Genomic DNA, 23,133 nt, shown 5'->3' on the forward strand with positions numbered 1-23,133 from the left:
CCCCAAAAAGAAACCTCATGCTCTTTAGCCATCGCTCCCTAGCCCCCCTCCCACTGGTCACCCCGAGAAGTAGACAACCACTAATACACTTTTTGTCTCTATAAATTGCCTATCCTGAATATTTCCTATAATATGGATTCATACAACATGTGGTCATTCATATCTGGTTTCTTTCACTTAGCATAATGTTTTCAAGGTTCATCCATGTTCTAGCATGCAACAATACCTCATTTCCTTTTTATGGCCAAATAATATTTTATTGTGTGAACAGATCACATTTTATCTGTCCATTTGCCAGTCGATGAGCATTTGGGTATTTCTGTCTTTTGGCTATTATTAATAATGCTGCCATGAACATTCATGTACAAGGTTTTATATGGACACAGGTTTTTATTTCTCTTGGGTATATACCCAGAAGTGGAATTTCTGGGTCATCTGGTAACTCTATGTTTATCCTTTTGAGGAACCACTAGACTGTTTTCCAAAGTGGCCGCACCATTTTACATTCCATCAGCAGTGTGTGAGGGTTCTAACTCCTCCATATCCTCACTAAGACTTGCTATCATCTGTCTTTTGTATTCTAGCCATTCTAGAGAGCGTTAAGTGGTAGCCCACTGTGATTTTGATTTGCCTTTCCCTGATGATGAATGATGTTGAGTATCTTTTCGTGTGCTTATTAGCCATTAATAAATCTTCTTTGGAGAAATGTCTGTTCATTTCTGATCTTTTGCCCATTTTTAAGTCAGGTTGTCTTTTTATTATTGAGTTGAAAGAGTTCTTTATATATTCTAGATACAAGTCTTTTATCAAATATATGATTTGCAAATATTTTCTCCCATTCATTGAGTTGTCTTTTCTTGATGGTGTTCTTCAAAGCACAGAATTTTAAATTTGATGAAATCCACTTTATCTGTTTCTTGGTTGCTTGTGTGCCAGACTCTTGCAGAGGTTGGTCCAACAGAGACATTCCTTCTGTCCTGAACTTTCTGAGGAAATTTAATTTAATTTAAAATTTCTGGACCCTTACCATATTACACAACCCAGTTCTGCATTCAGAAAGTTGCAAACTCTATGAATATACTCCAGCATGATTCACTAGAATTTCAATTTATGGTGCTCTGGTTTAGGGAACAGGACACGTTGAGTGATGGAGAATACATCTCTCCCGAGGAAGTCCCTGAGCGGACCTCCATCACTGCTTCTCTAAGTAACTTTCCAAAGGCTCCCCCAGTACCAGAAGATGTTGGAGTGCTCAAAATTTAAAACATGTACACTATTTGTTCCTGCTTCTGGAAATCGATTCTGAAGACATTCTTACACAGGATAGCTGCTCAAGCATGTCTACGGCAGAATTACTTTGTAAAAGGGAAAACATTAAGCCTCATCTAAATCTCCATCCGTAAAGGATCGGTTAAATAAATTTCTAGTGTGGGAATCTCTGAAGCAGTTTTAAAAAGAGACAGATCTTTAAGTCTTGGCTTGGAAAATATCCACAGGATACTGTTTCCCAAAAAAAGCAAGTAGAAATACTGTATGTAAAATATACACTTATTTATGTAAAAAAAATTGTTGGACATTGTTGAAGATTAATAGAAGGATGACTGCATTGTGTAAAGGAAATATGGCTTTCCTAGTCTCTGTTTCCATAATTGATCAAACCTTCCTCAGGTCCCCCCTCCCTCCAGTTGAGGGAGTAGAACTTAAATCATCTAGTTAACATTTCACTTTCCTCCAGTTTGAGTGGCTTCCCAATTTAAACAGTTTCTACCCAGTAAACATTGAGTCAAGTCAAAGGTCAAGTCCCAGGAGAGATGTTCCTCTCAGCACTTTCTTCCTGCCCACGTTGGCCCCTGGGAGCAGAGGACATGTTGCGTCCTCCTGACCTTGGGGGTGGAGCCCACCATGGAGGTCCCCTTCCTCATTCCTGCTGCAGGGTAGATGTTTCTGTCCTTGGGATGTACTGGGTGCTCTTCCCTGGAGTGAGGGCAGTCTGCACCCACCTCTAGACACCCCCTGGCTTCTGTCCTTGGCACCCCAAGGATGCCTGGGCTGCTTTCTAGGGATGATCAGGGCCTGGAAGCCCTCCCTTGCTTTCTCACTTCACCTTTGGCCAGGGCTCTGGATGCACTCCCAGGTCTGATTGGGACCCCAGAGAGTGTGTGGCTGGAGAGCCCCTCGCATCCCCCCATGGTGACCGGGTCCCCTGCCGTGAGGACCACGGGATCTCCTGGCTTTCTTCCACTCCTCTTGCAGAAGCCAGGAGCACTGCCTGGGCCTCCACTGCAAGCCCTCCTTCACAGGCCGTGCGCTGTTACCCTTATGATAGTCCATTGCCGCGGGGGCTGCTTTCTTCCCTGTTCTGCCTTCACCCCTCAGGCCTCCCCTCCTGCCTTTAAAGCAGGATCGGGAAGCCAAGCCTGCCTGCCTTCTCCCCTGCCACTTCCGTAAGCTTCAGGAGGGCCAGGCTGGTCATCCTGCTCACACAATCGCCAGGGTATCTCACACCGCCTGCACGGGGTAGACACTCAGCAAATATCACTTTAATAGATACATACAATGGGGCGCCTGGGTGGCTCAGTCGGTTCAGCGTCTGCCTTCGGCTCAGGTCATGATCCCGGGATCCTGGGATGGAGCCCCACATTGGGCTCCTTGCTTAGGGGGGAGTCTGCTCCTCCCTCTCCCTCTGCCCCTCCTCCTTGCTCGTGCTCTAGCTCTCTCAAATAAATAAATAAAATTTATAAAATAAATACATACATACATGCATACATACATAAAACTTCCAGCTCGGCAGACACTTCCTTTCTTTTTCACTTCCTCTCTGGTTCTGACTTTCTCCTTCTGGCCACAGGCAGCTCTCAGCTTCCCCAACCCTGGAGCCCTGGCGTGAACAGAGCACAGGGACAGAAACAGGAGGGAGGGAGCCCCCCCCACGAGACGTTATTCCTCCTTATTAGTGTGTGAATGTGATTCTATGTGTTTGCCTGTTTGTATGCTCAAAGAAAATGTTCAAAAGGACGCCCCCGAGAAGTCATTCTTGTGGTCTGGGGACTTGAGGGGGGGGGTAAGGTGGGGGACTTGTACTTTTCCTTTCTACCATTCACTCCTATTAGAAAGTGTTAAATGAGCAGGTTTTTGTCATTTTGAGAAACTTTGCCATTTTGCAGGCTGTTGCACTAGAGGAGGAAGCTACAGGAGGGCTCACTAGAAACAGTGCATCCTGTGCAGTTGGTTAGCAGTACGTATTTGGCTTTCTCTGGTTGGAGTCAGAAGCAGAGACAAAAATCCCAGAAATTGGCAGTCATTAATCAAATCCTAGCCGTTGGGGGCTGATGGCTGCAGGGGTTATTGTCTGGCTTCCTGGCCCGGGGCTAGAGACAGCGGTCTGATGGATAGAGAGCAGGCTGGCTTCCTGGGCTGGTTACTATAGATAATGGGTTGGCTTCCTGAGCTGGTGGCTGCAGACTGTGGCCCAGTGTTCTATTTTTACGTATGGTCTGGGTGTTGTCCATTCGTGTAGTCACCCTCTCAGGCCTGACCTAGAAAATTATAATATCTGTACGGCACACTGGGGTCAGAAAAGGCATCCGCTCAGCTAAGAGGCCTCATGTCCCACCTGTCACGCCCAGGGCTGCTGGGAGCGGACATCAGTGCATCTAACGGGGGCGCAGGACCCAGGGTGCCACAGTTCTACGTAGCCCCCCTAAGCGTCAGCTTAGAGACACATGGAGATCATAGTTCTCTCTTGCAGGGCTGTTGTAGGGTTCAGATGGAATAATGTATGCACAGCACCTGTTACAAATGAGGCATTCGATGATGGTTAGGTGTGGGGCTACTACCCCCTTCAGTTTAATTCATGCTCTAATTGATCTTCAGTGTGAAAAAGAACGGTCACATAGACTACTAGCAGCTCATACATTATGAATTAACTGGGTTAATCAGAACCTCACGGCTCTGAGCCTTAGAATTTGCAAACCAGGAGTCCACGGACTGAGACCAAGTGCTTGGTTCAACTTTCTCGGTATTTCTCTAAAATCAACACAACATTTAAAATCACAGCTGGGACACCTGGGTGGCTCATTCGGTTAAGCATCTGCCTTCAGCTCAGATCATGATGCCAGGGTCCTGGGATCGAGTTCTGCATAGGGCTCCTTGTTCAGCAGGGAGCCTGCCTCTCCCTCTGCCTGCCACTCTCCTTGCTTGTGCTCTCTCTCTCTCTCACTCTCTTTGACAAATAAATAAATAAAATAAAATCACAGAGAATCCACACTCTAGGGGCGCCTGGGTGGCTCAGTCAGTTAAGCGTCTGCCTTTGGCTCAGGTCATGATCCCAGGGTCTTGGGATGGAGCCCCGCATCAAGCTCTCCACTTAGCGGCGAGTCTGCTTCTCCCTCTCCATCTGTGATCTCTCTTGTTTTCGCTGTCTCTCAAATAAATAAATAAAGTCTTTAAAAAATAAACTTAAAATAAAATTGCAAAGAATCCACACTAACAAATTTTTTTCTGGCTCCTGTTGGAGATCTAGAAGGCTTTATGATGACAGTGGGCCACCCTGCCCCATGGCTGCCATCCGTTGTGCATCCATATGTGTGGACAACTTCTCACACCTTCCACCGCTGCCCCTTGTCTGATCCAAACCCTTCCAACCCTGTCTACTGTGCTCTTTATTTCAACCAGGAAATCTCTCATACTTAATCATTTTACTTAAGTCTTGTAAATGAATGCCTTCTTATTCCTGCTTTATATTGCCAATAGCTTCATTTTCTATTAAAACAAATAGAAATAATAAGTATTTTACAGCCATCTGTTCCAATAGTTCTGCTTTGGATGGTTGTCCCATGTTTTGGTCTTTCTTTTATGATATTTTGCTCCTGGAGAGCCTAAGCTCATGTGCTGCTGGTATGGCAGTCACTCCACAGGTCATGCCCATTAGGGTTGAAGGTCAGGTCCTAGCCTGGTTGCCTCTTAGGAAGCAAGGAAGGCGAAGGGATGAGCCCCAGGGCAGAGAGTCATAAGCCCCACAGACCCCTGGTTAGACATATTTATTTGTAGGTGTAAAGAGTATTCCTACACATTTAAAATGGAAGTAAAGTATATCTATTTTTTATTTTTATTTTTTAAGATTTTATTTATTTATTTGACAAAGAGAGCAAGAGAGCATAAGCCGGAGGAACAGCAGAGGGAGAGGGAGAAGCAGACTCCCCACTGAGCAGGGAGCTTGATGCGGGGCTCAATCCCAGGACCCTGGAATCATGACCTGAGCCGAAGGCAGACACTCAACCGACTGAGCCACCCAGGTGCCCCAAGTGTAACTGTATTGATTTTTCTTAACACCTGGCCCATTTTACTCCTTCGTGCGCCCTGTCTGACCCCTACGAGCATCTGAGTTTGTCACGTCCCTGTCAAAGATCATGTGGGCTTGACTCAGAGGATGGTTAAAAGGGATGCGTACGAGCTGACAGCCACTGCTGATTTGTGCAGATCCCTGGTTAAGGGGAGATAAGGGAGGAGTAACTTGCTGAGTAGAGCAGAAGCCCTCCTATCAGACAAGATCAGCGTTGGTAATTAGTCATTTATTGGAAACAGTCTCGAAGTGGAGAATCATGAGAAATGATACGCATTCACCTTCATCAGGTCATTTCACTTTCAAAGACATAAATATACATTCATCCACTCACCTTCTGATGTCAGGCCAGGCTGTTCAGGAAAGTGTGTCTGCCAACCAGAGCATCTCTTTGACTTTTGTGCAGAAACCACATTTGAACATGGTATCCACCAAGTCTGCTCCTGGTTTCCCTAAAGTGGAGTGAAAATTTACAGCACTTGAGCATTTCAGGTGCAGAAGACATCGTCTCATGGCTTTTCCCTAATCTTTTAGAATTGTTTCACCAACACCTACTACAAGAGCAAACCGGAGATATTCACCTTTATCAACTGTTTCAAACTAGTTTTCATATAAACCAACTTTATTACCACTCATATCTAATCAGTTTATGTGAGATCTAGCTAAATCAAAACCAAAGAAAAATGGCCTAAGCAGGTGTAAAAAGAAACGCCACTAACTCAAGCACACAACTCAAGTGGTGAGAGCAAAGTCCCAGAGAGCAGCCTACAGTCCGACCGCCAGCTACCTGGGGTGGTCCATCTGCAGGCTTCCTGGTGGCCAGAGTGTCAGTTCATGTGGCCTGTGGGCAGTGGGGAGAGCTTCGGGCTGACGGTCTTCCTTTAGTGGCACATGCCGTGGGAAAAGCCTTGTCCTAAGAGTCTCTGACCTCTACTTTGGTTCGTCCCCTAACCATGTGATTGGAAAGAAAACTTTGCACTTGCCCGGCCCCTCCCACCTGCCGGGCCAATCCATGGGGGCTGCTGGAGAATCACACGACTTCCCGCCCTAATTCACTGAGCAACAGAAGCAGTCAGAAGAGAAGTCCACGCACCGTGACCATCATACCTGCCCATCATGTGCTTCTCACCCGTCCGCTGTAAATATGCAGTATCTGCACTTTGCCTGTCCCTCAGGGAGGATGTGGGGGCTTTCACTGGCCTTTCTGAGCCGGCCCCTGCCCATGACCATGAATCCCATGGTCCCTCGCAATTGTCCCCCTCTGTCTCTAGCATCATCAGATTCCCCTCATCACTGGGTCTTGCTCATCAGTATGCTATAATTTCACCCACCAAACAAGAAAACCAAACATTGCTTTCCCCAATTTCTCTCCTCCCTTTCCCTCTGGAACAATGCCCATCAGGCTTTGGTCCCCACTCATCTCCCGAAATGGATCATGTCCTGCCCTCAGCTGCCCCAGCAGCAGCAAACTGTGACACCCCTTCCTCAAATCACTTCTTCACTTAGGATCCAGACCAGCTCGTTCCTTTGGCAGCTCCTTCTCAGTCTCTGATATGAGGTAAACTGTATTCCCCAGAAAAGATATGTTGAAGGCCTAATCTCTGGCCCCTCAGAATGTGATGTAATTTGGAAACAGGGTCATTGCAGATGTAACTGGTCAGGGAAGATGAGGTCATTGGGGGTACAGTAAGCGCCTAAGCCAGCATGGCCGTTGTCCTTATAGGAGGACGACCATGTGAAGACACGGAGAGAAGACACAGGGAGAAGGCCAAGCGAAGATGGAGAAAGACATCAAAGTGACACATCTACAAGACAAAGGACACCAGATTGCCAGCCCTCACCAGAAGCCAGGAGCCCTCAGAAGGAACAACACTCCATGTCAGACTGCTAGCTTCCAGAACTATGAGACCACACATTTTTGTTTTGTTGAGCCACCCACTTTGCCGCACTTTGTTACCGCAGCACTTAGAAACTAATGCAGTCTCCCTTCGGTGCTCCGTGTTTCCTAACACTGGAAGTTTCCAGGACTCAATTCTTGGACCTCTTCCTTTCTCTACATCTGGTGATCACAACTACTCATCTCCCCTCATTAGTACCTGTATTCCGACTACTCCCAATGCTACACCTCCATCTCGGTTCTCTCCCCTCAACTCCCGTGCCTCTTTGGTGGCGTCGGTGGCCTCTCGATCTCCTAACCCTCTCCTCCCACAATCCTCTGTGTTTCTCAGACACCGCCCTCCAGTTTCATAGGCCGGAAGTTCTGCTTCCAGGTCTCGTAGCCCACATCCCGCCTGGCCGCAAATCCTGACAGCTCTAACTTCAAATGCATCCGGAACCATCCACTTCTCATCACCGGCATTGCTTCCACTTCATGTCCTTCCCGAATTATGCACACGCCTCCCACTCCTCCCTGCCTCCCAGCAGGCAGACTTATACAAACAAACAAACAAACAAACAAAACCCTTAAGACAAATTCTAATAGTGGGGGTTCCTCCAAAATATCTGACTAGTACTCCTCAAAACTGTCCAGATCATCAAAAACAAAGAACGTCTGAGAAATGGCTACAGCAAGAGGACGCTGAAGAGACATGGCAACTAAACGTATTGTGGTATCCTGGATAAGATAAAAATGTGCAAGTCTAAACACACCTGCATTAACAATAAGGCATCAGTTTTTACTTATTAGTGGCAACAAATGTATCATACTAACGGAAGACGTTAGTTGTAGGGGAGACTGTGTGGGATATACGGGAATTCTCTAGACTATGTTCTCAATTTTTCTGTAGATCTAAAACTGCTCTAAAAAAATAAAATCTGCTGAAAAAGACTTTAAGCCATTTGGGGTCAAAACTCTTTATCTGTTTTCCTTTCTTTATGAGACCCTATGGTGACACTCAACTTCCTCTCAGGCCTTGACCCCTAAGACTTACCCGCCTTCTTCTTATGGCCACCTCAGGGCCTTTGCACTTGCAATTCCCTCTGCCTGGGATTGCCCAAAGATATTCTGATAAGTTTTGAAGAAACACCAAAAGGAGTAGGAGACCAGGTCTTGATGAGAGGTTGTCTGAAGAGCAGAATATCTAGTGAGACACTGAGTGAAGGGCAGGACTATGCCCGGAGCACTTAGGGACCCCCACTCCACCCCAGAGGTATACTCAGCATTGGAAACTTCAGCCAGGAGGCAGACTCAGTGTGAGGAAAAGCTCTTAGGCTGCCATGGTCTAAGGCCAGGTAAGGTCAGAGCCTTGAGACACCTGTGGCCACGGTGACCCCAGGCCCCAGCTTTGGCCATGGAAGCAAATGCAATTAAACCCATTCTCTCAAAGCCAAGATGTGGCCTTTTTTCTTTGTTGTGATGGGATAGAAGCCAGGGGTTGAAGATCCCACAGAGAACAGTAAAATGGCTTTTGGGCTTGAAAAATAAAGCATGAGGGGTGCCTGGGTGGCTCAGTCGGTTAAGCGACTGCCTTCGGCTCAGGTCATGATCCCAGGGTCCTGGGATCGAGCCCCGCATTGGGCTCCCTGCTCCGCCCGCGGGAGGCCCGCTTCTCCCTCTCCCCCTCCCCCTGCTTGTGTTCCCTCTCTCACTGTCTCTCTCTCTGTCAAATAAATAAAATCTTAAAAAAAAAAAAAAGAAAAAGAAAGCATGAATACCCCTTTCCTTTTGCGTTATCAGGAGAGGTGCGTGGGTCACACTTGACCACACTTGGGGCTTTATTATAGCTATACTATAATATAATATGTTATATTATAATAATATAATAATAAGTCATTCTTTCATGCAGATCCTAACACTGGCTGTCAGTCAGTCTTTCCTTCTCTCTCTCTCCCTCCCCTTCTCTGGTTGTTATTTGCTTTTTCATAGTACAAAGTTATACAGGATCATCTTTTTTTAATGTAGAAACTATAAATGGATGAATAAATGAAAACAAAGAAAAATCATCTGTAATCTTACCACAGACCAAGAGCCATTCTGAACGCTTCTAGGTGTCCTCTCCCAATTACTTTTTTATGCTTAGATACAAGCGTACATGGTTTTCTTTAAAAAAAAAGGGACAAGAACATTGTTTTTTTGTGCCTGTCAGACCCATCCTTGCATGTCTGCATGAGTATCTCTCCATGGTTGCGCCAGATACCATCTGCCTGCCTGTGGTGGGTTGAACCGTCCCCCTCCCACAAGATATGTCAGCCCGGAACCTGTGAATGTGAGCTCATTTGGAAAAGGGTCTTTGCATACGTGATTCAATTGATGGTTCCGGTAGGGGTTTGTCCTGGATTAGCTGGCTGGGCCCCAAATGCAGGGACAAATGGTCTCGGAGGACGGGAGACTCGAAGGAGAAACAGAGAGGGGAAGGCCATGTGAACCATACATTTTGAATGCCAAGCCTACAAGCCAAGGAACACGTTGCTGGGGGCCAGCAGAAGCCAGGAGAGGGGCTTGGAACAGGTTCTCCCTGGGAGCCTCCAGAAGGAACCAACCCCCCATGTGGACAATCTGATGTTAGACTTCTGGCCTCCACGACGGTGAGAGAATAAATGTCTGCCTTTCAAGCCACCAAGTCTGTGGCAACGTGGTACGGCGGCCACAGGAAACCACGCTGCCCTGCACACTCGCTGTCCACTCTTCCTGCCCCTTCCCATCTGTGTCCACCCTGTGGGGATGTCATCCACGGGGCCCATTACCTTTGCTCTTGTTTTTATCTCAGTCACCAGGGGCCTGGGCTGGAAAGCAAAGAGAAAGGACAGTCTTTATTCTCCTGGCCTCCACTCTGCAAGTCCCTTGGGCTGGCCTTGTTCTTGACCAGTGCTCATTGTTCCCCTCGGGGCTCCCCACATGTTCTGGTCACCCCTCCTTCCACGTCCCTCTGGGGGTTGGCACCCCTCCGCTTGCCCCGAGTTCCCGCACCGTCCCCGTGGTGCCCGTCTAGCTGGTGTGGTTTTGCCATAAAAAAATGTATGTATGATTCATGAGTTAATTGAACGACTCCTTTATAGTTATGGATTTCCGTCGTTCTAGCTTTTTGCTTTTATAAAAAAAAAGTCTCAGTGAGCATCTTCGTAGTCCAATCATTTGACACAGACATGATTCTATAAGATCAATTTCTAGACCTTTATTTGAACAAATACTTTTAAATTCTTAACAATTCATTTAATATTATTACCTAATATTAGTTATAATTAACTAGTATTTAATATTAATTCTTCATTCATGATTTAATTCTAAAGCTTTTGACACTTGGCACGGAATTGCTCTCCAGCAACGTTGTATCAACTTACACTCCCATCAGGAGCAGAGGAGAATACCTGTTTCCCAGCTCCAGCTCTAATCAACCTTGTTGGATAAATAATGAAACCCCAAGATCGAGTTGTCCCGGGTCCGCTACTAAATGCAAAGCTGCGCATTGCGAACGTGAGGACAAAAGAAATTAGCTTTCAGAGCGGTGACTAGAGCTTCCTGGAGTGGAAAAGCATCTTAAATAAGAGAAAAACAGGGCTGCCTCTGCTACAGGGTTATCAGGAGCTTGTCTGGAATAGTCTGTAACGAATGGTTTAGGTCAATGAGAGGGTGATTCCAATTAAGGAATTTTAGTAGAGAGGGGAAGGCAGCTGCCGGCTTCAGAAAGTGAATGACCATTATTGTCTGAGATTAAAGCAGCAAAGCCTTCAAATAGAGCATGCATTGTTTGGAAGAACTGATTAAGAACACGCCTGCAAATGGGCGTCCGTTATACGGAGGGTTGTTCTAACTATAGAGTTTGTGATTTACTCCATGACACTGACCTTATCTTGAGTGAGTTATGATATTTTCTGGGTCTCAGCCATGAGATCTCTCGCTGAGCTGACCTCATTGTGATGAAATAATCAGAGTTCAGGTTCATCATTGCCATCTATCCGGGCAGACCCAGGAAAAATAATAACCAAGCAACTGGGTAATGCTCGGATATAATTTCATTAAGAGGCCTTCGCGGTGAGATTGTGGGAAGGCAGCCCCAGTGAACTGAGAGTCCATAACCCATTCTGAAATCTCAGAGCCATTCTCTGCTCTTTAAAGACCAATTCTGCCAAAAATCAAAATCTACCTGTTGTGAGCTCACTTCGTGTTTCAGGCAGCATCACAAGCTGATCTGGACCAAGAGAGGCTGGGTGAATTCAGAAAAGGGCTACGATGGAGGGGGTCTGTCTCCGAGCCACCATGGGACCTGGGAGGTTGTTTAAAATCCCAATGCAGCAATCTGTTCATCCACAAAGTCCAAGTCCTGCACTCAGAGAAAGTAACTTGTACTTGAGACCAACAAGAAATCAAGCCATGGGGAAAAGATGTTGAAAATAAAACCCACCACCCTAAAGACCATCCCCACCCTCAGATGCGAGTCTACCTTGAGTGAACATGACCCATGGCTCTTCTTGTCTCATGTCTGACCTTCCCCTTTTCAATACCCTAGTCTGTGTATCTTCCTGGACCAACTTTCCCCCCTTCCCTCTCACCTTCCACAAGCAAACAAATGTTCACCAAGGTCATACTAAGCCCCAAGCTCTGTTCCGGGGCTGAAGCACTAGAACAGTCCAAGGGACATGGTCGGCAACGCTGTCCCGCTGCCGTTTCCCTGAGGTAATGTCCAATAGCCACTCCCCCGGGGAAACCAGAGGAAAACCCTGCGGGAGCCAGGTGCCACCTCAGCCACTCCCTGGACTGGTTCCTGCCTTCATCTTCATCACCTCTCACTTCATCCCACCCAGATCTGAGTGATGGACCATCAAAGCCCCGAAGGGGGCAATGAAAGAGCCACTCATGTTTTGTGGCTGGGACACCAGCACACGTGGGAGGGATCTGTGACAATTTCAGTCTGAAGAATGTCTGGACTGGAGAGAGAGGGCACTTTTTTCTAAAATATTAATGTTTGAGTAGCGGTAATAAGAGCAAGTGGGGCTGATCATTTGTAGCTCAAGACAATGAAATAGTTTATGCCTACCCCTGCAGTCAGCAATTATTTACCCCAAAAGGAACAAATTGGCAAGAAGTTAAAGGAGGAAGAAGTTGTCAAAGAGAAAGATCAGCTTCTCCCGCCCCCATGCCCCCATGCCCCCATTTCACCTGCCTCCCTTATATCGGCGTCAGGCTCCTGAGAGCAAGGGGCTAGGCTCTGGTGTGTGTGACAGCAGAACTCTAGCTTCTCCTGACCTCCTCCACTTTCAAGAAATAACAACAAGGTATCTCCCCACCAGTATATTTATTCGTCCACTTATTCACTGAGCCCAGCGTGGTATTTAAAAACAGGAGCTCAGGAGCCTAACTGCCTGGGTTCAAATCTGACCCCAACGCTGACCAGCTGTATGAATGACCTTGCAGTGTTACTCAGACTTTCTGTGCTTTAGTTGTCTGTCTGTAGAATGAAGGTATTATGAGTCCCCACCCCATAAGGCTTGGGCTGGGAGTGGGGGGGGGGGGAACCAAGAGAGATAAGGCGCGTAAAGGACTTAAGAATAGTGCCTGATACACGGTACGTGATGCCTCTTACTGGTTAAGAAATGTTCATCAAGCACCTGCTATGGTCCAGCACCAGGGAATCCGCCCTTTCTCTCGCCTACTGGAAGACGGATAAGAAACTGACACGAGGTAACCAGGACAGCCATCAGAACCGGGGGCGGGCGGGGGGGTGCGTGGCGCAAATCAGTCAGGGGTGGAGGGAGAAGCTCAAGGAAGACTTCCAAGGCAGCATGACCTGTCCACTGCATTCCTAATGACAAATAAGATTTTACTAGGGGAAGGGGCGCCTGGGTGGCTCAGTCATTAAGCGTCTGCCCTCGCCTCAGGTCATGATCCCAGGGTCCTGGGATCGAGTCCCACATCGGGCTCCCTGCTCAATGGGGAGCCTGCTTCTCCCTCTGCCCCTCCCCCTGCTCATGCTCTCTCTCTCTCTCTCTCTCTCTCAAATAAATAAAATCTTTAAAAAAATTTGACCAATTTTTTTTTTTTTAAACTAGAGGAAGCAGGTGTGGATAGGAGAGGGGACAGTCCTCCAGAGAGCAAGAGACATTTGCTGGTGGTTCTGTATGGTGACAGCAGATCCTGGAAGACTCCTGGGGGCAGAGAGGATGCCCCTAAACCATGCAGGGTCTTTTCTGGCATCCAAAGGAATTTAAACTTCATCCAAAAAGCCAAGGGGAAGCTCTGAAGGATTTTAAACCAGCCGACCCCGGGAAGGGTTCACGAATCAGCATCCCACCATCTGCCTCATCTTTATAGTGTATCCAAAAGAACACTTTTTTTTTCTTTTGTCATCGCAAAGATATTTGTAATAATGCTTCTCTGGGTCTTGAATTGTGGCCGAGTTTTCCTGAAGCAGTAGTTATGATTTCATGTAGGCCACTGGCCAGATAATAAATGCTTGCTCCCGCGAGATGTTTTCCCCATTTCTTTTCTCATTTTGTGCAATCATTTCCGAAAAGGGCCCGCCGATTGTATTTCTTCATCCGAGGTCCCTGATGTGGATGGACACACGGCGGGGCCTTTCGCAGCGTTTAGGGCAAACCACTTGGCTGAGCTGTCAAGTCAGTGCGAGCGTAAGCAGCAGATTTATTTGAGGAAATGTATTTATGGTACTAAATGGCTGTTCTAAATGGGGCCATTATCTGGCCTTTTCACTGTTGCTATAAATGTCCCTCCAGAACGCGGATACCCACAATAAGTTCGTCAAGCTTCCCGGACATGAGTTTGATACAATATTTAGGCTGGTTCCAGTCAACGCACACACGTTCTTGGGTAATGCCAGTCGTGTTTCTTGAACGCATAGGCGCAAACTCCCTGCTGGATGCTCTATTAAATGTTTTCAGGGCAATCTGAGACAGAAAGAGGGGAAAGAGCAGAGATTTGTTGAATAGTTAATGGCACCTTGGGGTGGCAATGCGGCCCTAAATTATTCATAGCTTGGAATAAGCTGAGGAGAAATTACAACTATACATCCTGGGGCCACTTCGAAGAGTACTCTCTTTCTCCCAGACCTGGGGGTGCCTTCTCCCTAGAGTTCAGAGTGAGAAAGCCCAGCTGAGGGGGGGGGTCTTCCAAGGGGGCATCTGCAGGGAACAAGAGGCTGAAGCCTCTCTGAAGGCCGTGGGTAGCCGTCAAAACCCCCATCAAAACGGAAACTCTTTTTTTCCATGATTCCAGGCCACTTTGCCAAGACACTTTTGAGACACAGCTGCTTTGGGATTTCATACGAGATGTCTGTGCCAAACCCCCAAAATACCTTTTTCCATATGTTCTTGTTTTGCTTCCCCACCTCGAAAGCTTGTACAACAGACATGGGAACAGATTCTTAAAGAATGCTCCAGTTTTTATTTACTTAAAAAACTAATTGTGTGTGGAAAGGGATGAGCCCGTGTATACAGAAAAACAGAAATGGAGCAAATATCCATGTAGCTAGGTGCCCCTGACATCTGATATCTATCTATATTCAAATGAGAAGAGGAAATTACTATTTAAAAAGGTTAAAATTAACCGAACTGTTTCACATTCTAAGAATGCCTGGGCGGCTCAGTCGGTTAAGCGTCCGCCTTCGGCTCAGGTCATGGTCCCAGGGTCCTGGGATCGAGCCCCGCTTTGGGCTCCTTGCTCGGCGGGGAGTCTGCTTCTCCCTCCGCTTGTGCTCTCCCTCTCTCTCTCACAAATAAATCAATAAAATCTTTCCGAAATAAATAGATGTTTCACGTTCTGGGAAGAAAAGCACAACTCATTGTAGGTGGCATATGGGCTTAAGAAAACATGTAGATGGGCTTTTGGGTCAGGAGGCATAGCCCCCAGGGCAGTCTGTCTGGGTTGGGATTGGCAGTCTGTCTGGGCTGGGATTGGCAGGGGAGGGCGGAGAGCAAGAGAGAATGAAATCGTTCTGCTCAGTAAAGTAAGGGGCATGTCGGCAGGGCCCTCTGGCAGTTCTAGAGGAAAAAGGCTTTGTGGGCTTGGAAGATGGAGAGAAGAGCCGATGTGGAAGAGAAGGGTCTAGAAGAGAGGAGGCAGCCGGAGGACACACAACAAGGGGCACAGACAGGATCAGAGAGATAGCCAGGGAGAAGGACCCCGTGGCAGAAGGCCGAAGGGACAGGGATGTTTGACCATTAGTTGCAAGTCAGTACCTATTCTGAGAGTGCTGGGGGGCGCTGGGGGGCCCCCCACAGTCAACCAGATTCTGGTGCTGTTGGTGCTCTGGGAACTGAGAGAGAGCCGTGTGTAGGGTGGACAAAAGCAGTGCGGGCAGGAGGGGCACCCAGATTCAGTAAAAACCACGTGTTTTTACAGCAAGAGATGACGGTGGGACTATAAACTCGTAGCCCTGCCTCCAAATCTGGGGGAGTCATCAGAAATTTTGTCAAGGCCAAGAACATCCTATAGCCAGAGCATGGCGTAGGCTCTTTTGAGTGAGTGTTCGGGTATCTTTTAAAAAAAGCCATTACAGGTGCGCCTGGGTGGCTCAGTTGGTTAAGCGACTGCCTTCGGCTCAGGTCATGATCCTGGAGTCCCGGGATCGAGTCCCGCATCGGGCTCCCTGCTCAGCAGGAAGTCTGCTTCTCCCTCTGACCCTCCCCCCTCTCATGTACTCTCTCTCTCTCATTCTCTCTCTCTCAAATAAATAAATAAATCTTTAAAAAATAAAATAAAATAAAAATAAAAATAAAAAAAGCCATTACAGAAGGCTGGGGGACTTGGGGGCCTCCAGGCAGGCGATGCGGGGTGGCAATGATGCATTATTATGCGCCTGGATCAAAAAGAAAAGAACCTTTGCGATTCATCATTTCCACATTTGCTGTTGAGTCTTCATCGGGCACCAAGTCGACTTACGGCCTGTGATGCGTTTTTATTTCTTGGGCTTTTTTAAATTGCTTTTCAGGGTCCTTTTGTTTGCTTCAAAGGAGAGAGCCTCTAGCAGACACAATTCCTTCTTTTTAATTCCTTCAATTAATGAGGTGCTAGTTTCTTGTGTTCTCTAATTGAAGCCATTTTTCCTCCTTTCATGAGAGCAACACATAATCGCCCCATCTATGGAGAAAGGCCAAATGGGAACGAACAATTACATTGTTTTCAAAATGGAAGTGGTTTTATTGGCTTTTCACACTATAAAAGGGATTTTTTAAAGAAAACTTTTTCTAAGTCAGACAATACAGAAATCTAAAGAGGAAAACAAAAATACCTGATTTCCTACCACCCTGCTTTTTTATCTTACAAAAAATCCACAATGGATGGTGTACAGTTGTGTAATTGGCTTTGTTTTTCCATGGCTCTATGTTGTGAATATCTTTCCATGTCAATAAATATGGAACATTATTTTTCCCTTTATCTCTATTTTTAAAAAATATTTTTATTTATTGGAGCATCATTTTAAATGGTTGCATAGTATTCTGTTGAAAAGATTAATTTATTTAGCCAGTCTCCCATTTTTAGACATTTTAGAAGCCGTGAAGAGATAAATGGACTTTTAGCAACATTTTTGCACACTTGGCTGTTTCCTGGGGATGCATCTTAGAAATGGGAAGTTTTCATGATGCATTAATACACGTATTGGGTGCCTACTAACACACATCTCTCCTGACACTCGGAACAGAGCAAGAATCAAGACAGACACTGTCCCTCCTTCAGAGTTGTTACTCTGGTAGAGAACTTAGGTATTTATTAAACAAGGAATGCGAAGAAAGTGTGATGAGTGTTTTCATGAGGAAAGCACAGAGTATTTTGGTTCAAAGGACGTGCGCTTTTAAAAAAGGCTCTTGCTGCACCTTAGTTAACTGCTCCCTCAGAAACCTTGGGTTAATGGACTCCCCCTCTAGCAAGCTTGCGAGCTGTGTCCTGGCTTCCAGAGGCAACCCTTGTGAACGCACATCCTTCTTAATCTTTGCCAATCCAAAGGCCAAACTGCTTCTCATTGTCGTGTTCACATCATCGTGTATTCTTAGGTTTCTGGTTACTTTTCTATTATCTCTCTCTCCGTGCATAAGAAGACGCTTAGAATGCTACCTTCGTGTGTGTGCACGGTTTCGAAACACTAATTGCTCAATTTTGCGAAGGTCTGCTTAAATTTCATACCTCCAGCAAACCGTCCGCAAGTTGAAGTTGGTCCCTTGTATTGTCCTTGGCCCAAACATCCCTGCCTTCGCTGTGCTCTGCGGCACGCCACCTTCTGCTTCTTTCCGACTGTGTGCTCATGTGGGGGCTGCCCTCAGCCCTACTTTCCCTGAATAACACCCATCACTGCTCCAGGGAGCTCAGAGAAGGGCTTCTCAGGGCATACTTGTTCCTGACTCTTTCTGCACAAAATGCATCCACGCAGAAGGCTTTGGGTGGACAGAAGTAGGGAATGAAAAGGGCAAAGGATTTCAATAACGGTCCCATCTAGAAGAGCCTAAGGACATTGGTAAATCCCACAACAGGCTTATTTAACCATTTGCTGGGCCACGGGCCCATCAGTCATTTCAGTTCCGTGTAAATCAGTCTGAGAAATAAAAAGCCATTCACTATTCGCTCAACAAATAGTAATAATACTAGTTACTAAGCTCCTCACGTGTGCAAGGCCTCCATGCCGGAGGGGGAAATGTGCCTCTAATCAGTATATGAAGATGGTAAGTTATTGCGTATTTCTGTCGTTCTCACTTCAGCAGATCTGCCGCCCTGGTAAGTCATCTTCCAGTCTGGTGGGGTTGGCAAATCCTCGTACCGATCTTCAGGGTGACTCCCTCCCATGGAAAACCAGCCCCGAGTGACAGAGCACTCGGGGAGTGGGGCCTCCCTCGGTCTCCAGGGGGAGACCAGCTCTTGGGTGCCCTGCAGCAAGAGGCCCACCCATCACAAGCGGATCAGAAATCTGTCTTTGGGGAATCGGATTCTGTCTACTACTGACGTTTTCTGTGGCTATATTCTTTTGGCTTTCCTTGGTCAGAAGCTTGTCTCTTTCGTACTAAGAGACACCAGGAAAAGAAACTTCGGTATGTGCTCAGGCTAGGTTTTTCTTTACGGGGTGGGGTCGGGGATGGAGGGGCTCACCTGATGCATCAGCAAGGGCAAGGGCAACAGAGCCACGTGGCTGCAGGGGGATTTCGGCTTTCTGCGCACAAGGATATTCTCCCACTTCTTTTCTTCTTCCTCCTCCTCGATAGCCCTTCTCCTCCTCTCTAACCCCCAGCTCCGTGGGAAGCTAAGAAGTGGCCACACCTCTTGAGGCCTCACCTAGAAGCTCCGCAGAAGAGCAAGCTTCCCCTAAACCCCCCCCCCCCGCCAGGGGAGGGGGGCTGCCACCAAAGGGAACCATCTCTGCGAGTCTACTAGCGGACCTCTGACTCGGGAGTTTTGTTTTGTTTTGTTTTGTTTGGGCCTTAGCTCTTCCAGAATGTTGACACTTCAATGGGAGAATGATATCATCCTTTGATTTCATGATAGGACAGCTTTGTTGTCTCAGTGCATGAAATCCTCAGTGGATCGGGCCCAGTGAGAAAACAGAGAAGCAATTCTAAGCAGACCCAGGACCTGGAACGCTGAGCCCCATCCCAAGGGCGGTGTCTCAGGCGTTTGAATTAATTTCACTATAGATCCTGTATTATTTTATTTTCCTCGTGTTTTTGTAAGTGAATTTCTCACAGACGATTGGGTTATTTGGGAAAGATTTGGGTCTTGGTCTGCTTAGGAACCACAGCCTGCCTGAGCCCGGAGCAAATCAATGCAAAGATAAAGCTCCACCTGGGCAAGTGGTTGCGAAAAGTTCTGCCCCGGGAGCCCCGAGGCGGGGACACGCCAAACCACAGCTCCTGGTGTTTGCGGATGGTGTTGCAAACTGATGGTGGGGATTCGGAAAGAGAGCCAATCATGGGCATGCGATCGTAGCTTGATAATCCTCATTCTTTGTTTATTGACTTTTATTTTTAGTCTTTAAAAACTGCTCCCACGTTAACCTCCCCCTCCCAGGCACAAGGACCCTAGCAACAGGGTGACACAAGCAGCAAGCGGACCAGAGAGCCGGCTCCAGAAATGGTTTAAAGCCAATCTCACGGCCACTTTCCCTCAGATCAAATCCAGAGTGGAGATCCAGAGTCTTTGCTCTCTGTCACCAAAGGTCAGAGTGTGCATCAGACGCGGGAGGCCTGCACCATCGGTGGAACTGAAACTTGGGTCTGTAGTAGGGCAAAAAGGAGACTACAACCTCCCCTTGAAAGTTTGCCCATGGATTTTTGAGCGTTTGGAGTTGGGATCCTCACCCAGGGTACCAGAGAGTAAAGAAGGGGCGGAACAGGAATCAGAGGGTCTAGTTCATGTCTGGGACTTACTGGCTCTGCAGCTTTGAGCAAGTCTGGTTCACGGAGACTCAATTTCCCCTCCAGGAGAAAAAGGGGAAAGAGGGGTGGGGGGACTCGTTGTTTATGCAACCCATTTTTATTGGGTCCCTCTGTGGCTAGAAAGGGTTGTAAGCACTGTGGATATAGTTGTGAACAATAGAGATAAAGGCCCGCCTTTCTTTGCCACGTTGGTGATTCTGAGAAGTGACCAGCTGATAATAAGCCTGTGACAGCCATGGTAGAACCGGAGAGATTCCCGATGCCCGGGGTCCCCAAACCGATCAGGGGTTCGGGCAAGTCTTCCAGCTGAACCTAAAGCCTGAATCGGGGCTTGGGGGTGCTGGCCAGGTGTTGGCAGGGAAAGCGCTCCACACACAGAGGAGAGGACTGCGGGGGGTCCAGGTCCCGACTCCACAGTCCCGCTGGGTGGAGGGTGGACCAGCCATCCCTGCCTCATCTGGGCTCCTCCCGACACCCAGGCCCCAGGCCGGCAGGGCGCTTACCTGCAGGCGGGAACCTCAGTACCCTTGCCCTTGCCTGCAGTGGGTCCTAGGTTGGCCACACTGGCTGGGGTGGGGTGGGGGAAGCCGGGGGGGAGTGGGGCCAGCCCCAGCGGTAGATGCGGGCGGGCGGGGAGGACAGAGCCAAGGGAGGGGAGCTGCGGGGGGGTGCCCCTGTGGGCTGGGCAGTTAGTGGTGACCTGACAGCAGAAAACCCTAAAGTTCTGTGGTTCTGTTAGCTGGTTTTGGGGGTCTGTTATTTGACATAAGTGATTTGGTTTCTCTGTTAGGCCCGTAAGATATTTTTAGACAGTTTAGAAAAGTTTGCAAGATCTAAAAACATACCCTCAAACCTGGGTAGGGAACCGCCTGGGTAGCCTTGAGCCTTATTTCAGAGCTCCAGGACCCTCAGCTCTGTCACCCCTATTCGTTCAGGACCCCTTCCTTTCCTCTTTAACCTGGCAGGCGCTCTGCCTTGCATTTTCCCACCTCCCTTTCGCTTCCCTTCCTTTCTTTGAACTCACCTGCCAGCCTCCTACCCTGGTCACATCCAGCCCTCCACCAACCCTGTGGCATCCACAAAGCTGAAACCCATGCGAGAAACAGTGATACTGCTCCTCTCACTTTAAAGCCCAAGCGTTGGCCAGGGGTCCTGCTTCCTGTCCCCTCCTACATTCTGATGGCTGTTTTGCAAACAGTTCCCCTTCTAGACCCCCCCAAACCCCTTCTGTGGATCTGGTGGAGACAATCAGAAGAGAAGTCCCATAAAAGCCACATCCACCCCCTTCCATAAACTTGGTCCTTTCGTTGTTATTCTGGGTGAGCTGTTGGGGCACCTACTTGAGGGACCCCGCATTAGTACCCTAAATCCACCCTTCTCATATTCAAGGACATCCTGCTGCCAATGAGCCCGCTTCTATCCTGCATCACCAGATCTTCTTTTTTTATTGGACCATTCCACCATTCCCAGCAGCATACAAACATTATTCACATCTTTTTTTTTTTAAAGATTTTTTTTAAGTAGTCTCTACACCCAGTGTGGGACTCGAACTCACAACCCCGAGATCAAGAGTCGCATGCTCCACTGACTGAGCCAGCCAGGCGCCCCAAACATTATTCACATCTTAGAAAAAAAAAAAGCCATGTGTCCTTCTGAGCCCCACATCCATTCTCCACTCCCTCCCACTTACAGTAAAACTTCTCAGAGCAGTTCTCTCTGAAACCTGTCTCCAAATTCAATCTGTAATCAAATTGTGTTGGTTCTACCTTCAGAATATATCCATAATAGGGCATCTCACTACCTACCACTTCTGTGGCTGAGCCTCGGGTCCAAGCCGCCATCCATCCCCTGCCTGGATGATTGCAGTGACCTGCTGATGGGTTTCCCTGCCTCCACCCTTGCTCGCTTTCCTCTGAGAAAGCCGCTCCTCTGCTCCCATGGCTTCCTAGGGACATTCCAACGGGGCTTCCCATTAACAGGGTAAGAGCCAAATGAAAGGCCTTACAGGACCCCCACAGTCCCCACGCCTCCAACAGACCCCCCCCCCCCGCATCCCAACACCTGTCCCATCCCCACAGCCAAGCCCCAACCACACGGTCCACTTACTTTACTATAAGGCTCCTTCCGCCAAGACCATGTCTTACTCCCTCACGTTCTTCAGAGCTCTGCTCAAACGTTCCCTCCTCGGGGCAGCCTTCTCTACCCACCCTATTTAAAACTGCTTCCGGGGCGCCTGGGTGGCTCAGTCGTTAAGCGTCTGCCTTCGGCTCAGGTCATGGTCCCGGAGTCCTGGGATCGAGCCCCGCATCGGGCGGGGAGCCTGCTTCTCCCTCTCCCACTCCCCCTGCTTGTGTTCCCTCTCTCGCTGTGTCTCTCTCTGTCAAATAAATAAATAAAATCTTTAAAAAATATATATGATAAAAAAAACTGCTTCCATGCACACATTTCCGAATCCTCTTCCCTGCTTAATTTTTTCTCCATCGCATTTATCACTATACGACATGCTAACGTATATTCTATTTTATTGTACTGTATTCCTCCCTGCCTAGAATGCAAGCACTGTGAGAGCAGAAATTTTTTATTTGTTTTTGCACAATTCTATCTCCCATAGGGGAGAGCACAATTGCTCCATGACTGGTCTTATTATTCTCATTATTATATTAGGTGTTCCCAGAAGGACATGCCGAAGAAGTAGCATTAACTCTAGTTAACCCACTTCACAAACATGACGATATGTTAAACACGTAACAATAGGCATACAGCCTCAACTCCAAGGGTGGATCTCTGATGAACCACAACTCCTTGTGTCCATGCCTTTGTGGACCCGCAGCCCCTTGAATCTGATCTGAGCTTCTTAATGAAGTGGGAGGGCGAGGTTCTTGTCTCACGGAGTCGAAGAACGAACCTCACGGACAAAGGAGAGTAAGCAAAGCTATGTTTTATTAAGGAAGGGTACCGAAAAAGCTCTCAGGAGTGAGAGGGCTCCCAACCAGGTTGCCAACGAGGGCTTTTAGGGTTGGTCTTTTATTGAAAACTGACCAGGGAATTTAAGTTTTTCTAAGGTCTCTAAGGATAGCACCACGGAGTAAGGACTGGTGATAACATCTTTAGTGGTTTACTTCTTCTTTAGGGTCTGGTCATCCTTTGTTGGTCACAAGGTGACTGTCATCAAAAGACCCCACCTCTGATGCCCAGGGCAGGGTGGTCTCTGGTTTGTTCCCTTATCTCTGGTTTCCTTATGCCTCAGCCTTTCTGGGATTTCCGTGAGCCTGATCATGTAGCCCCCACGTAAGCCTAGTCACATAGCCCTCTACCTGTCTCTCCCTAGCCAGCCTTGTCTGTCCCTTGCTCACTGAGTGACTTCTAAGGCTACATCAGAAAAAGCCTTGCATTATGTGCTGGACTCAGTTGAACGGCATGCTCTCGGGGAAGCCGCTGCCAGAAAGAAGTTCCACCACCTTAGGGACCCTGGGAGTTTCAGTCAG

This window comes from Eumetopias jubatus, unplaced genomic scaffold (genome assembly GCF_037043125.1).
Source record: "Eumetopias jubatus isolate StellerSeaLion01/CBP00866 unplaced genomic scaffold, mEumJub1_p1.0 scaffold_2, whole genome shotgun sequence".
Lineage (NCBI taxonomy): Eukaryota > Metazoa > Chordata > Mammalia > Carnivora > Otariidae > Eumetopias > Eumetopias jubatus.